Source organism: Lagopus muta, chromosome 4 (assembly GCF_023343835.1).
Source record: "Lagopus muta isolate bLagMut1 chromosome 4, bLagMut1 primary, whole genome shotgun sequence".
Classification (NCBI taxonomy): domain Eukaryota; kingdom Metazoa; phylum Chordata; class Aves; order Galliformes; family Phasianidae; genus Lagopus; species Lagopus muta.
In genome coordinates this window covers 14,433,754-14,450,385 of record NC_064436.1, presented here as the reverse complement: position 1 = coordinate 14,450,385, position 16,632 = coordinate 14,433,754, and the positions used below count along the sequence as shown (strand labels likewise).

The window sequence follows — 16,632 nt, the reverse complement described above, 5'->3', positions numbered from 1 at the left end:
GGTTGTGTCCATAGCCTATATCCCATCTCTGTGTGCATCCAAGCAAAGTTTGCTAGAAGACTTAAGTAAATTATTACTTGTTAATATGGGGTTAAACTCTCTCTATTGCTCTTAGTTGATAGTAAAAGGCCCTGGACATATAAAAATACCTGAAAATATTTCTAATCTATTCCTTTAAGACGTGGAAGTCAGCATGTTGGACCTTATGTAACGAATAGTGTATAAACATGAGCACTGCTAACTGTTCTGGTGCAAACTGGTGTAGGAAGATGTTTGTTTTCTGCACAGTAAAAGTCTTTTCTGCCAGTTTAAAAGCACAATATTTCAGAGACTTCAGATTATTTATTTAAAAACTTGATGTGAGAGACATGGGGTAGGTGAGGCCTCCTGTAGAGTGGATACTGCATCTAACAGTAGCATTGCTGCTGTGATAGAATAGAAAAAATGAGAGTTTGTAGTATAGGAGAGGGCGGAATACTGATATAACCCTTATATCAACTGACAAAAGGAAAAAACTTTTTCTGGTGGGTATGGTAATTGCTGAATTGCAGCCTGAACCTCTGATTGATCACCTGAGGTGAGCACTGAGTCAGCCCTGGGAGCACAGGTGAAGGCAATTCACCCGTGCTGCATGAAGGGGTGGAGCCTGGCTGTGCCGCTCCTAGGCCCATTTAAGAGCTGACTGCCAGTGGGGAAGGATCTCTTTCTGGAGGTTTCTCCTTTGGAGTCTTACAACAAGCCCAGGACAAGGGTAAGCACTCTATCTGTTCTCTATTTTGTATAATAACCTGCTTTGCCAAACTCTTGTTTATTTCTTAGTTATAATGTCTGTATATTCACTGATTATACATGGTGTGTGATTTCTTAGTAGTAAATAGTGAATGATAATTTAGTTACAGTAAATTTTAACTTAGTTGAAGCTGGCTTAGTTGTGTTATGGCAGGAGAAAAGAACACCCAACAAAACAGAACATGAGCAAGTGTGGAGTTCGCCTTGCCGGTGTACTTAAGCATCTTGCTCAGAGGAAATAAGTGTGTTTGAATGGAGACTACACAAAAGAAACAAAGGTACCTACTGCTGTGTATTCTAAAAGATTTTGGTGTCCTTATTTCTATTTCACTCATGTCCAACTAAATATATGTTTAAAAAAATCAAAAACAATCTCCCAGGTAAAAAACAAACAAACAAAAGAGCCCCACCAAAACAAAATCAGTGACAAATCAAATGAATTGCTGATCTAACAGAAGATTCTGCATGCGTAATTCTTAAGGTCTTGTGTTTTTCAGTGTGACTCTTAGGCATCTGTGAGTGGGGAATGGCTTGCTTGGGTTGTTTGCTAGTGGGTGCAGCATGCAGCCCACATGGTGCTTGTTAGATGCTGAAAGAACCCATAAGATGAAGTGTTTAACAGAAACATTTGTATTGCTTAAAAGTCCCTTTGTACTATTCTTTAGTTTAATATTTCTACTGTCATAATTTCTAATGTTTTTCTGCATTAAAGAAATTATATGGTACTCAAATATGTCCTACTAATTAGTTTGCAGATGATTTTCAAGGCTTTGCAGAGTATGTTAATCTCCAACTTAGAAAATGGCTTTCTGAAGTATGGACTAAGAGTTATCATGATTGTAACAGAACGATAACTATTTTTCAAAGTTGTTCAGGCATCTTTTGTTGGTTTTTCTGCTCCTCAGTCTGGAATGTGCAGTGGTTATCATTTAGGACTCTTCCATATAGTTGAATATGAGTCAGTTCAGACTTCCTTCAATTCAATAAACAAATTATGAAGATGACTTGAAAACAGAATATTCTGGGGCAAAAAAATGTTCAGAAACAGAGGGAAACTGAATACTTTCTCTCAACAATAAATGCTGCTTAAAGGTACATAATTGTATATGAATTTAACATCCTTGTATACCTGTTTCTACTTCAAGTTAATCATTTTTAACTTGCATTACTTGAGGTGGCTTACTTTATTTCCACTAGCTGTTTAGGGCTGCAGAAAGATCCATGGATGTGAAAGTTAGCTCCCAGCTTGTGTGCACAGGTGACCTTGCTTATGCCATTACCACTTAGCAAGTCTGCACATTCTCAAATCAATTAAAGCTCGTTAATGCCCATATGGGAACTGTTGATTGTGGCCTGAACCTCTGATTGACCACCTGAGGCAAGCAATGAGTCAGCCATGGGAGCACAGGTGAAGGCAATTCACCTGTGCTACCAGAAGAGATGGAACCTGGCTGCACCTCTCCTCGATCCCATTTAAGTGCTGATTACCACTGGGGAAAGATCTCTTTTTGGAGATTTCTCTTTATGGAGTTTACTGCGAGCCTATGGCAGCGGTGAGCTTTTCCGTTTATTCTGATTATCTTCCCATTGCGATAATCTTACTGAGCCTAACCTCTGTGCACCTATTGATTGTAGAGTGTCCAAGAAAATGTGTGCTTTAAAACACATGAACTGGTCATAGATTAGAAGTAAAATTCTGTTCTAGTAATAGATAAAGTGTGTTTGGGATGTCCAGCTGACAGCTAGTTATTTACAGTTATGTCAGTGGTTCGTAGTCATCTCTTCTGCCCTGTCATGGCTTGGGGTTGCACGCAGGTTAAATGCGAAGGCAGTTGTAGATAATCAAACAGGTGGAGCATGCAGTGCTTGTGAAATCTTTCAGAGGTATGCTAGTGATGGAGCTCCTGCTCTCTCTGAGCAATATGCGGTATGTTCATTGCTGCAATTCTGTGCTCAGTACCGAGCATTTTTCTCTTTGGCAAGCTGGCTCCTTGCTGTCAAAATCCTTAGCTTTTATTTTCCCTTTACTTTAGTTACAGGAAAAGAACAAAAAGAGCCCCAAACAACTTCTTGTCAGCTGCTTTTTCTTGTCCTGCCTTGGAAATTGTATCCCTCCTTTTCTGTCCCCTTGTTACTGATATACAGCAAGCCAATAATGTGGTCATTCACCTCTTTACTGTCATATTAAGTAATGCCATAGTAAGCATTAGTTTCATTTTGTAGACAGAGCGAGGAACAAAGCAGCAAATGAGTATGTTGTCATTGCACGTGGCATTTCTGGGTTTGGTTGTGCTTGAGGTCCTGTATTAACCTTTCTGCCTCAAAACTGCAGCATCTTCAGCCTCCTCATGCCCTTTCATCTTCTTATTGTCCTTTTCAGATTGTATTCTGTTACCAAAATTGTACTGAAATAGCACAGAGATCAACATAGGTGATTTTTTTGTAGCATTCTGTATTTGAGGGTTATTTTCCAGCTGAATCAGCTTTCCATTTCTTCCCTGTCTGACTACGTGGACAGTTACACCTCTTCACTGCTCTGTATGGGAGTGTGGAATTTGAAATCTGTATCCTGGCATAAGTACCTCTGCTAAGAGAGACTCTTGCACTTGGCAGGCAAGATACTACTTTGATTCCATGAAGTCTGCTAATGTTTTTTCACATTAAATGTTGCCAGCTTCTGCCACTAAGGCAACTCAGCTTTTCACCTGAAAGTTATCAGGGGAATGAAATATAATTCTGCACTGCTATGAACTTCTATCTACATTAAAAGTAGCTTTTAAAATTTTGCTAACCTGATGTTAAGCTGGCATTTTTCCCTGTGACTCATGTATTTGGACAGTGTTAACATAAGCTGTGGGTAAGGCTGTGCAGACAGATCTGCACCGTGACTTCTGACACGGTAATGAAAATGTACTTGAGGGTGAATGAGGGCTTGAGATAGAATATTTTGGAAGATAATATCCATTGCAAATATTTTGCCTTAATGTGAGCCTGTAGATGGAGGGTGAGGCTTGAGTGGAGAAACAGGGCACAAAAGTACATGTTATTTAATAATGGTTATGTTACCATTGTAAGTTTACATGTGAAGTGGCCAGTCACCTTTGTTTTCTATGTCTTCAACATAACAAAATCCAATCCACTTGTTTCCTGCAGTCTGAAGAGCAGAATGGATTAGAATGGCTTCATTGTTGTGGTTCTCGAGAGCCACATGAAGTACAGTGGGAACATTGATCGTTATAAGGCTCTTCTTCTCTTTCTCTCTTCAATCTTGAAGTTGATTTGTGAGGTTTCTTATTTGAAATATTCACATTAGTTAACGAGGAATTGAAGGACTGCTTTCCTATGCACTCAGGCAAGGAGAAATTTGGGAGTTCTTGTTTGGTTTTGTTGTGCTTCCAGGAGTTCCTGGCATTTTCAGAAAATGCTGCTGAGAACCTGGATTTCAGAAAATTGACTTTAATCTGCAGCTCTGTGAAGACCTCGATTATTGAGGAGAGTAAATTAATGAGGTTAAGCAAGCTTTAAAATTAAGGATGTACATTAATTCTTTAAAAGTGTTATCCAGATAAAGGGAATTAAAGGTCTTGCTTTTATGGTGTGATTTCTCTTGTCTGTGTGGTAATTTGTTGGAAGTTTGCTGCCTTGCCTGAAAGTCTTTCTCCTCTTCTGTGTGCTCTGTGCAGAGCAACAACTGTGCACCTGCCTCTGAACTAGGTGTTTCAGTCCCACTGAGTCTAAAGCATTCTGTTTCAAGGATCTAGCAGGGATGCTCTGGTTACTAACCCATGATTCTGTAGGACAGTTAGCACCTTCTCTGTGGTTGTGGGGTGACTGTTTAGAGAGGTAGGCTGTCCTCCTCTGTCCTTCATAAATATGAGTGGAAATGGATGAGTGGAATGGCCCTGAAGTGACCAACCACTTGCTTCTGCTGTGTTTTACAGCAGCATTCTTCTTACTGTAAAACATCAAGTTCGTTGTGACACTGCTTCACGATTTTTGTTCATTGCCTTTGTTTGGAAAAGGGCAGCAACTTGTAATTAAGTCACCTTTAGGAAAAGGTACCAAGCAGAAATTGATAGTGTTTCCTTCTGAAATCAGCAGACAGCCTGAAAGAAGAGCTCTGAAAGAGAAGTATTTGGTGCTTGTGCTGAGGGAAGTATTAACTGCTTCAGTCCTGGATTACAAATTGACAGTCAGCTGAGTGTTCATTCCAAATTGCTTCCTAGAGCTCCAGAGGAGGAGAATCACCCAGTGTCAGAGATAGACCACTGTGGGTATCTTCAGAAACTTGTTTAATACTTTGAGGTAACGTTAGCATATTGAGAAGGAATAGGCTGTGTATATTAAAGTGATTTTGTTTCATAATCTACTTGAAGGATTACTAATTTATTGTATTCAGTTGGTTTATAATCTCCTGCTGTATTTTTGTGCTGTGTTTAAAAACAAACAAAATCAGAACAACAAAAACAATGCACACGCACATAGAAACAACCCTAGCTTTTTCCATGTCTGCGGAAGCCAGTTCTCCATCCTCATTTATCATAGGGGGAATGCTCTTCTTGCTCCATCTCCTCCTGCCTACAAACCCGTAGAACACCTTATTATTTTTTCACTTCCCTAGCCAAGTTCAGGTCCATCTGTGCCTTGGCTTTCCTGAGGGGGGAAGTTTTGATTAAATATTAGGAAGAAGTTTTTCACTCAGAAGGTGGTGAAGCTCTGGAACAGGTTGCCCAAGGAGGCTGTGGATGCCCCATCCCTGGAGGCATTCAAGGCCAGGCTGGATGTGGCTCTGGGTAGCCTGGTCTGGTGGTTGGTGACCCTGCACGTAGCAGGGGGCTGAAACTGGATGATCATTGAGATTCTTTTCAACCCAGGCCATTCTATGATTTTTTCCTTAACTTTGTTTTAGGCTGTGTATGAGTAAGTTCAAATAATCGTTGAGAGTACTTCAATCACATACAGATAAAACTTTTTTCCTCGTTGCATCGGCATGCAATAAGTGTTAAATATCACTTCATCAGCATGGAATACTCTAGCAAAATTGAGACAAATATAATTGGTGTATGAGTCTAAGATAAAATGAGTGAGCATCTGAAGTCTGCTAACCTTTGGGGGGTGGTTCTTGCAAAATGGTATAGAACCAGTTGGTATCATCACTTTTTCTTGAGCATAATCCAGGTACGTGGACAGCTGCAAGATGAATACTGAATGTGGACACAGTATGGAGTTGATGAGAAGGCTATGTGCGTACACCTGTAGGCTAAGGGAGGCTCTAATTTGGGAGTCTAATGATGATCCAATATCTATACTGGAATGTTCGTTGGTTCAGCTAGTTACATACATCACTGTATTTCAGGCAGCAAGTATTCTTAAGGGTGAGGACAGCTTTGGTGTGGATTCTTGACTGGCTCACATGAATGAGAAGCCAACCTCTTAACATCACAGTGCTTGTGAGCTCTTGGAGGCCAGGGCTTGAGTTGTGTGCCTGTGCTGCTAAGGGGCTGAGGGTGGCACATTCACTCAGCTTCATAGGAGTCCAACACTGCAAATACTAGGTCTGTGTCTTGCCTTTTACCTCTGGCGGAGGCTGGGAATAGTAGAATAGCACTGTTAGTTTTTTTTAGAGAGAGAAACAGGGTTGTGTGTTTTGTTTTCTGATTAAGAAAACTTGAGATCTGGAAAAGAGAGTCAGGTAGGAGAGTCAGGTCTTAGTAGGTCCATGGTGTTCATGCTATACAGGCTTCTGTAGTTGCCCTATTCTGGACCAAAAATAGTTTTCTCTCACTTTTTCGATCCTTTTTTGTAGTCCTCGTTAGGTGGATGGGAAGGGAAAGAATGAGCCTGAGTGTGGTTAGCCAATCACCTACCCCTCGCCTCCTCCATGCTGGGTAGAAGGGCCTTTGAGAGAAGCTGATGAAGCTGAAAACCACTTGTGTTGTGTTGCCTTGGGCTACACTGCTGAAAATGGAAATTCTTTCTCAGGTCTTTCCTGTACTGCACAGAAACCTGCCTGTTGCAGGGACAGTGTGCTTGATGACTTCTTAGTTTCGTTTTCAAGTTTTTCTCTCAATTTGCAATCTTTGACAGTTCAAGCATCTGAAGAACTTTTTCATATGTTTTAGTAGGAATTGTCCTGGATTTCTTGAGATTGCAGGAAGTGTAGGTTTTTAAAGCAATTTTCTGCTTCTCCTACTGCAGTTTTTTTTTTTTTTTTTTTTTTTTTAATTACTACTAGCAAGCCTTCAGTTAGAGGCTATGTTTTACATATTTACCTATTGCTCTTTTATATGAAGGAGTGTTTTGCCCTCTAGGCATGCCAGTTAAGCAGTTTTTTGGGTACTGTGAAAAAATATGTAGTTTAGATAAATTAATGACAGAATCACAGAATGGCCAGGGTTGGAAGGGACTTCAAAGATCATGAATCTCCAACCCCCTGCCATGTGCAGGGCCACCAACCTCTCCGTTTAATACTAGACCAGGCTGTCAAGGGCCCCATCCAACATGGCCTTGAATGCCTCCAGGGACAGGGCATCCAAGAGCCAAAAACAATCCTGTTGTGTTTGTAAGTTCAGGTTTCACCAAGTTTGTGGAAGTTGTACAAGTTTATGTAATAATAATAGTAATAGGTGATATTCTGAAAAGTATTTGCAATTCCAGGGATGTTGCCTATGTGGCTTCGTCCTGCTAATGAATATTATGGAGAAGAGCATTATGCATCTAATATTTTAGTTGGAAATGAGGAAGTACCCAAGAGAAAAAAAAAGGGGGGGGGGGGAATTTTATTTTCAAATAAAATGAATCTTAGAGAGTAAAAATGCATTGGAAGTTATGCTGATAGCAACTGCTGGAAAATCAAAAGAAACAATATAGTGGTAACAGCAGTGCAAAACTCGTCTGTCTTCCTATTTTAAATGACATCATAGGATGCTTTTGGGGGAGGAAAAGAATTAATTTTTTAACTACGTCACTGTCAGTATAAGTGCCATTGTCTATAGATAGGAAAAACTTCTTAGAACGATATTACCTTGATATTCCTGGAAATATTAATTTGGCTGATAGTTATTCTGTGAAGCTTGGTCTTGTCTGTCAGTGGCTCTGTGTGCATCCTGAAATCAATAGCACATTAAAGAAACGGCGTGAGGAAGGGTAAAATTCATAAATAATGAATAGCAGGCTTTACTGCTGGTGTTTAATTTCTGCTAAGAATAATACAAATTCTGTTGAAGTATCCTTGTGCTTCCTAACCTTATTGTATGCAAAACAATTATCGAAAATGTTGATGCTTTCCTTAAGTGTCTCTAAGGTATCTGTGCAATCCTTCACCATGTGCTGCCAAAGGACAAAGCTAGAGCTTCCATTTATGAGGAACAGAGGTGCAGTGAGGATATTTAAACTTACCTGCTGTCTACTGGCAGACACGTAAATGAAGGAAGGGAATGTGGGGGTTGATTTTCATGACCGTATTTTTAGTTGTACAAACAGTAAATGTTGGTGAAAAAAGATGTTTCCTGTGGCATGCAGGACACGTGCAATTTTGCATGTGAGAGCTCGGTCCTTGCACTTTAAATCTGTGCATTAATTTTTTTTCATTAGCTCTCTCTGCTTCCACATCCTGCACATTGCTGGCAAGCATGCATCAGCAATGAGACTTTCTTCACTAATGTGTCTGGCATCTCTGAAATGTGACTGGTCAGAGCTATAGCTGATTCTTTTCAAGTTGGTTCCTTTCAAACCATTTACGTAATTTTACCTGTTATTACTGTAAGTTTTCAATATAATGTGCTCTTTCGATGAATAGCTGTGTAGAATCAGCACAGGAAGAGCAAAGTCCTTGGCAATACCGGCTCAATTGCATCTGCAGATGAGGATTTAAAATTCTATGCAGCAGACAGTACCTCCAGCAGGCGAGTAAAAAAGGTTACTGCATTATTTTGCTTGTTTGCATCTGTAGTCTTTATCTACGGAAGGTTTTTTTTATTGTGCAATTTGCTGTGCATGCTTGGACATAGACCGGAAATGGATTTAATAGAAACATGAATATCAAAAGGGCAGAGCAAGGTGAAGGGAGAGGCTCAGTTCAGCTTTAAACCAAGGAGAGGGAGGGGGAAAGAGGGGAGAGCAAGTAAAGAGGAGGGGAGGGAGTAGAAGAGAGATTCTGTTCGGAATGCAGCATGATAATGAGAAGTTTTCTGTAAATATATTCGCTTAAGCTGCTTTCGTGTCACTTGCATTTGCTTAACCTTTTGATAAAAAGGATGCTGTTGAATGAGACAAGCATCGATAGCTTTATGAACGTGACAATGATTTCAAGTCAGATTATCCCATAATCAGGTTAAGCAGTTGTGTTAATGTGAGATGTCCTTTCAGAAATAGTATTGCATACATTCATTAAACCAACTAATACAAGCTTTTTCCAGTATCACTTAGATTTTTATATAGAAAGCAAAAGGGATGTAGTTACTGCATTAGTATCTCTTGTAATGACAAAATATTTCCAATTGCAATTTTGTGTTAAAGAAACATAGAGAATATTTTTAACCAGGGTGTACGACTTCATAAAGGTTAGGAGAGCTGTTTAATTCAAGTGAGTAGTCAGATGTAGTTCTGCCTTTCTGTGCTGCTTTTTCCTTCTCAAAGAGAAGGGCTCCTTGCAGACCTTCCTAAAGCTGCTTATACCAGCTGTCTGTAACTCGCTTGGAGAGTTGGTACCTGTACCTTTTGACATCGTACTTGAAATTCTCTTATGCTTTTTTCATCCTAGGTTTAAATTATTATTGTTGACTTCTAGTATTATTCTCACTCACGTAGCTTTGTTGTAGCCGTTCTTATTTCAGGATTTAATAGACCTGAGTAGCATTTATCTCATGCGTTCAGATGTGGCAAATGACTTTTTTTTCTTCCCCAGTCATTGCAAGAAGTCGATCTGAGTGCAGCACAAGTGAGGTCTTAACACTCCCCTTGTGACTGGAGGGTCCTTGCCAGGCACAGGAGGTGCGGCACTCAGCAGCTCTGTGAGAGCAGTGTGCTGGGAGCAGGAGGCAGGATGCTGGCGGCAGGGTGCTGAGGGGATGAGGGGCGTGGGACCGGCAGGGTGGGGCTCTGTGCTGCTCGTGTGGCCGCCCCTGCCCGGGGCTTGGCCTGGATAGGCTGTGCTGCAGGGGGGGCTAGAAGGGCCCCAAAGTGACGGGAGCCACAGCAGGAAGAGTTGGTGAGCAGTTGGGAGGGACTACCTTCCCTGCATCTACTCCTCTGCTGGGCAGCTGGCCTTCTCTTTACAGCAGCAGCTTACTTTGTAAATGGGAAAACGTGCACATCTTTTAAAGGCAAGGTTTTACTTGCTGATGAGACTGCTGACTTCTTTTTTAGAGAAATATGGGCTGCTTTTCTGCTTAGCAGTGCTAATTTCAGCCAGTAGGCTGCAGAATGAGGCAGCTGGCCAATTTTGAGTCTGTACGGGACAGTGTCGGTCCTAATTCTGTGAGGAATAAACTCGTCTGAGTAAGTCAATGTGTGGCTGTGGCTGCAGCATTATTTCTTCTTTAATGAAGAGGCTGGGCTGTTCGACCTGCTGCTCCAATCTTCTATCTTTCAGCCATACAACACAGCAGTTGCAGAGACTATCCATTGAATGTCTCAATCAGCCGAAGAAGGTAACTATATTTTACATTCTAAATATACCATTAAAAGGGTGCTGCATATTTTGGATTTACATGAAAAAGACAAATTTCAGATGTTCTTAGCAGTTTTCTTGACCTTGCAGTAGCTATCCAATATCATTTAGCCATTATCAGGTTGTATAGCCATAGAAATGCGCTGCAGTAATTGATTTTGTAATAGGATCAGGTGATTTACTGGCTGCACTGACAACCACTTGCTTGCTTGTTCTGAGAAGTGGAGCACTCTAATGGATGTTTTGATTGCTACCTTGAGTTGCTCTGAAACTGCTAGATGCTAAGAGATGCAACATCTAATTTGTCAGAATAAAAAGTTCTCTAGCTGTGTTCTCCAAAAACAATGAAAATTCATTTAAATTTTTTAATACTTGTTAGCTTCTGGGTTCTTGACATGATTGTTTGTATGTAAAACTGGCAATTCCTAGCTGATTTTGTGAATGTCAGCTTATCCATAAATCACATGAGCACACCTGTTACGTGCATTTCCTGAGAATTTGGTTCACTCTAAGCTTAGTTCAAGGTCTAGGGGAGAGTAGACAACAATTCTTCATTGACTGCTATTCAGTATACGATCTGTTAAATGTTATGTTTTGGAAGCACGTGCTTTGTCTCCTCCTCTTTACTGTGTCTCTTTTCCCCTCCTTTCCCTTCGTTTAAAGCTGACTGTTTGGAGACCAAACCAAACAAAAAATATTCCGTATGAAAATATGGATTTTACTGTAGGAAAAAGTCATTGGAGCTTTGATCCAGCAAAACTGGAGCTTAATTAGGTCAGCCTTTTGGACCAAGTTGTCTTAGGCTGATAAAATTAAAACGTATTGTCTTGTTAAGCTTCTGTCTTGCAAGGTGCATAATAGAGCATTCATCTGCAGGTTAATTGGAGAGTAGCATGAGCACAGAGTATGTGACAATGGTTACTAATAGTTTACACATGATTTTTCTCACTTTAAAAATACACTCTTAAGTTATATCTGCTATGGTGCAAGAATAAGCATTTATTTTGGAGTGCTTGCACTTTTTAATGGCATTTCATACATGATAGGAAGCTTAATGAAAGTAAAATAGCTTTTAATTGTTATACCTAGTTTTGGACTGAAAACCGCAAGGAAAAAAAACGCACCAGGAAGTAGAAGAGTCTCATGTGGACTCTGAAGTATGAAACAAACAAGAAAACCTTCAGTGCACTGAAGCTTAGAGGAGGACAGTCACTTAGGCTGTAGCGCATCTGTATGTTGTATACAATAGGTGATTTAAATACCTATTAACTAAGCTAGAAGTAGTAAAAATGTCTCAAGAAATGATATATGGACTGATTTTCAAGTTGTAACAGTTGAACCCAATTGTGATTACAGTCAGTGAACAAGAAACATATAATTTAAACCAGTAGTTGTAATTTGGCTTTCCACTTCAAAGAAGGTAAATAAAAGAAAATTGATTGTTCAAACAACTTAGTACACATTTTTCCTTGTGAGACACACTCATACACACTCCTATTTTCTTGACTGCTCATGTAGTGTGCAGTTCGGTCACTTTCTTAGCTGTGCTCTAACGTTGTGAAATGAACAGTCTCCTTGCAGAAATAGGTTGCTATCTCACCAATTTGTATGTGAGAAAGGAAACAAAAGTTCCTCTTTCTCCAGCACACAATGGGTTTTTGAGTCTGAAAGAACCGGTCATTGTGCTGAAGTAGCAGAATGACCCCAAACATGTTTTTGGAACCTGAGCAGTCCTGTTCTAAGGTAGTGGTGTGGAACAGGCTTCTCTGAGCAAAGCCTGCCAGAGTCCTCAGTGACTGTTGAGTCTGGTGACTTGACTTGAGGGTGGGGGTTCAGCAGCGATCTGACCATGTTTCAGTTCTTTGTATTGCTTTAATAACCATTAGGAAGTGCAGTTATTGGCTTGAGAGGCTAATTGAAAATCACTTCAATTCAAAGAAGTTAACCCGATGATAGAAATGAGCTTAAGTAGTTTGCTTTCACTTTTAATGCACCTTTCTCAAGGTTAGTGTGCAGTATCTAGGAATTGTGCCACCATAATGTATCCTTTAAAAGTGTTTGTGAGAAAGTTGTCGTGATGGAGCTTCTAAACACAATGACAGCATAAATTATGCCTTGTCACTTAAGAAATGAGTCTTGGTAAATCACCGAGAAAAACAGTTGGAAGGAAACTGCGCTTTTCAGAGAAAACAGAAAACAGGTTCTTGTAAAAATGCTGGTTTGTGTGCGCAACAAAACGTGCACAACTCCATAAAAATATAGCCAGGGCAAGAAAAAGTCCTTTCTGTTGACAGCAATGTATTACTGAAATAGTAGTAAGTAGTGATAATATGTTCTGCTGGAGTACTGTTGTGCTAGCAGAGCAGAATGAGTAATGGCACTAATTTAGCAGCAGTATCAGGACTGTTAGGCTGGGCTGTGTTCTGAGCACTCACCAACAGATCTATAGCTGCAGCTGCCCAAGCTGTGGGGTATCCCAGCACCCACTGCCTGCCTACAGAAACGGGGGGCCTTCCAGTAGGAGCTACAGGGGAGCACTGTCCGTTGTGTGGAGATGTCACATGTATGTATTGGGCTTCACGTATAGCACCCTAATTGGTATTAATGGTACTACATTTGTATGCTATGTGTGTATGGTATTGTGTATGAAACAGTAGGCAAAATATTATGGTAAACCTGTAGTAAAGTCAGAAGGAAACCTGCTTTGTCCATAGCGGCACACGCACTGCTGAAAATTAACTGTTAATTAAGCCATAGCATTTTCCAAAATGAATTTGACTGTGCACTTTGTAGATGGATGATTTTGCAGGCTTCAACTATCACATGTTTAAAGCATCTCCCAAAGTATTGGCCAGGAGCATCTCTTCATCATCACCTTTCCTTTATTTTAAAAAAAAAAAAAAAAAAGCAAGATTTATATCAATTCTGTAAATGTCAGTGCTGCTAATAGCCATTTTACCTGATGAATTGGAGTTCCCACAGGTGTTTCCTGCAGAAATACTGATAAAATGATATTTCCTGGAAAGACTTTGTTTTATTCAGTTACTCTTCTTTTTTAGCTGGTCTAGTTATATCTGATTGTGCTGCAATATGATAGTCCTGGATGTGGGTGCGTGCTGACAGTTGTGTATACCCCTACTGCCTTTTAGGGAGCTGAAGGCTTTACCTGAGTTGGAATATTTCTTACCAAATGGGGAAGCCATGTGGTCCCTTTGGAGGTATTCAAGGCCAGGTTGATTGGGCCCTGGGAACCTGGTCTCATAGTGAATGGGGAGGTTGGTGGCCCTGTTTGTGGCAGGGGGGTTTGAGATTCATGATCGTTGAACTCCCTTCCAAACCAAGTCATGCTGTGATTCTGAGATTTACCAATCTTTGCAAGAATTAAATGAATAAATTAATGTATGACTTAAAATATCTCAGTCCTTGGAGAAGTTCTGGTAATTTGTGTTCTAGCACAGACCTTCATTCCCTCCTGACTTAGCCTTAAAAGAGCACTGATACCACCTGCACTACAACCAGTTCTGATTCTGCTTTTGTTGGCCATGGGCAGTCTGCATGTGCACAAGTGTATGTTTGCGTGTGTGTAAATATATATATATATGAAGAGAAAACACAGAAGCTGGAGTTGGGGTTTGTTTTTGTGCTTGTTTCCAGCCACCCTTGAAAATGGTGATTTCAGAAACTTATCGTGGGATCTGACTGTCAGGCTTTGTTCTCTCAGAAATAAAATTTCTGATCGTAATTCTGCATTTTAGATGGCAGTCCTAATGGTTCTAAAAGGAACTTGGCAACTCCCCCAGGGCTAAATTTATCTCTGTAAAGCTAATGGCTTTAAAAAAAGAAAAAAAGCAACAAACAAACAAAAATCAAAACCTTTTATTAAAATGACTAGCTGTGTTACAGGAAAATATCTATTTAGGTACATAAGACAAAAGAAGCCTAAGTTTACCTTTTTAGGTCAAGACCTGTAATAAACTTAAGCTCTTCATGAAAATGTGTTTTCACACTTAGCTTTCATTGAACATGCTGTTGAAGAACTAAAACTTAAAGTCTGTTTTTGTAGAGATCCCAGCTTTCCATGTTTTGCTTATGACCCAAAAAAAACACCGGCATTGAGTATTCCAGCAGAGTATTCCAGGCACTATGCGTTTCTTGTAGCCCCTTCAGCTGTGCTGTTGGATGCCTTCTTGCATTAAGAGCTTAGTGTAGTTGTAAAATAATGAGAGAGAGGAGTTGCTGAATTCTTAGGTGGCCTACAGTTTTCATGAATTAACTGGTTTGTGCTTTCTTGCTTAACCTGGTGCATCTCTGCATAGTTCTGCCTTCCCACCAGTGAGCACCTGGTTTTGTGATTGTGAAGCTGGAGGGTCATGGATGGTGAATACCCTTGGAGTAAGTTCAATATCTAAATAGCAGCAGCCAGTTTTTTCTGAATAATCAAGAAGCAAACACTCTTTTACACTGTTTGAATGAGGGGATAGAGGTGAGGATGAGGAACTGAAAGGAGGAAAGTTACAGAATGTGTGAGATGGGGCATGCTGAGAAACTTCGTGGGGAGGACAGTGGAAGAATGAACAGACTTGAGGACAGAGGAGCTATCCTGTCGTCTGGTCTGGCCAACTGCAGAATAGCAAAGGTTTCCTTTCCATCTGCAACCCAAGCTTGAGCTGCAGTGACTCTCAGAGCATCTCCCTCATCCTTTTGATGCAAAAGGACTCCTCAGCACTGCAGAGCCGTCGCCCAGCATCATCTGTCCTGTTATCCGTTAACTCTTTTAATGATTCCTTTCTGTATTGGTGTTTCAATTTTCCGTGGTCTTTCTCAAGGTCATGTGACTTCTCTCTTTTTTAACATACTGAAACAAAACCCAAACCAGCAATGCGTAACTTCTTTGGTACTGTTTTTCACTGTTGGTAAAATGGAAAAAATGATGGCTGTGCAGTAAACAGCAGCACTTAGCAGTAGAATCGTATTACTGCTATCAATATTGGCATTATCAGAAGGACAGCAGTGTAAGAGAGAGCAGTATCCTCTTGCTCAAAGTTAAATTTAGGATGGGGGGGAGATGACAGCTCCCCAAGGTACCGAATTGGTATGGTTTACCAGGTTGGTAGATTTTCTTGATTCCAACAGACTGGTATCCTAAGTTGTGACTTCTGTACCATTACTGTTTTACCAAGGGCATTACAAGTGCTACTGCACAGACTGTCCTGTAAACAGTGTTAAGGACTGTGGGGTTCTAGAGGTTCAGATTAAGTGTTGACAATTTTAATGAAATCAATTTTTGTATGCGTTTTTGATAACTTTCCCACTCCATAATCCCTTACAAGTGTTACTTCTTGTTTGTTAAATTATGCAAGACAGCAGCAAGCCATAGGGAGTGAAATGCCTCCATGGCAATGGAGGTGTTCAGACGAGCAGAAATATCACTGGAGCAAAACCAACCATGCATTCTGGGCTAGGCTGGTTTGAAAGACCCTCCAAACAACATTTTACCTACTGGTAGCTTCATGTTCCTGACAGTTCTGCAAATGAATTTTGTCTTACTGTGGCTCTTGTTGAATTTCAGCCTCAGTAGAAGTTGTTAGAAGGGATACGAGAAGAATAAGGTTGATTTGGTATGAACCTTTCTGATCATTCTTGCGAGGCTTTCAGTTGCTTAAAAGTATCTTACACCTTGTAAGCTGAATGCTGTACTTGTACTTGCTCAAACACAGTTTAATAAAGTGATGGCAAAGATTTTTTTTTTTTTGTGGGTACATTTTCTTCTTAAAGCTTCTATTCTGGAAATTCCCAGTAGAACTTTCTCTAACAATGTTTTTTTTGGTTTGTTTTTTTGTTTAGAAGCATTTTTTTTTTTTTTTAAAAAAAAAACCTATGTCCTAAACTGTCTTTGCACTTACACAGTAATGGAAGAAAAGTAGAGGAGCAAACATGTTGCATGCTGGTACATTATACTTTGCAGATAATCACAGAATTAAATTGTAAGCTTAACAACTTATTGTCCAGAGACTTCAAAAGATTTATTTTTTCATTAGTACCTATGATTTTTCTTAATTCCATAAGACTACTCTTTTTACCTTTATCTTCCCTTCTGAGATGTCACTGGTGATACCGTATTGATCTATTAAAAAGATTTGCGCTGAAGCTTTTTACTTGATGTAGGCTGTCTT

General features: G+C 40.1%; 1 protein-coding gene across 3 annotated transcripts in view; it reads left to right on the top strand.

Moving 5' to 3' along the window:
- FBXW7 (F-box and WD repeat domain containing 7) overlaps positions 1-16,632 on the top strand; it is a 157,496-nt gene that overhangs the window by 26,211 nt on the left and 114,653 nt on the right. Inside the window, exon 1 of one of the 3 annotated variants that reach the window (XM_048943049.1) lies at positions 685-751. The exons of the other annotated variants lie outside the window; for them this stretch is intronic. The gene's annotated coding sequence lies outside the window, so the exon portion shown is untranslated. Of the gene's footprint in view, positions 1-684; positions 752-16,632 lie in introns of those variants that run through there. 3 annotated transcript variants of the gene reach the window in all.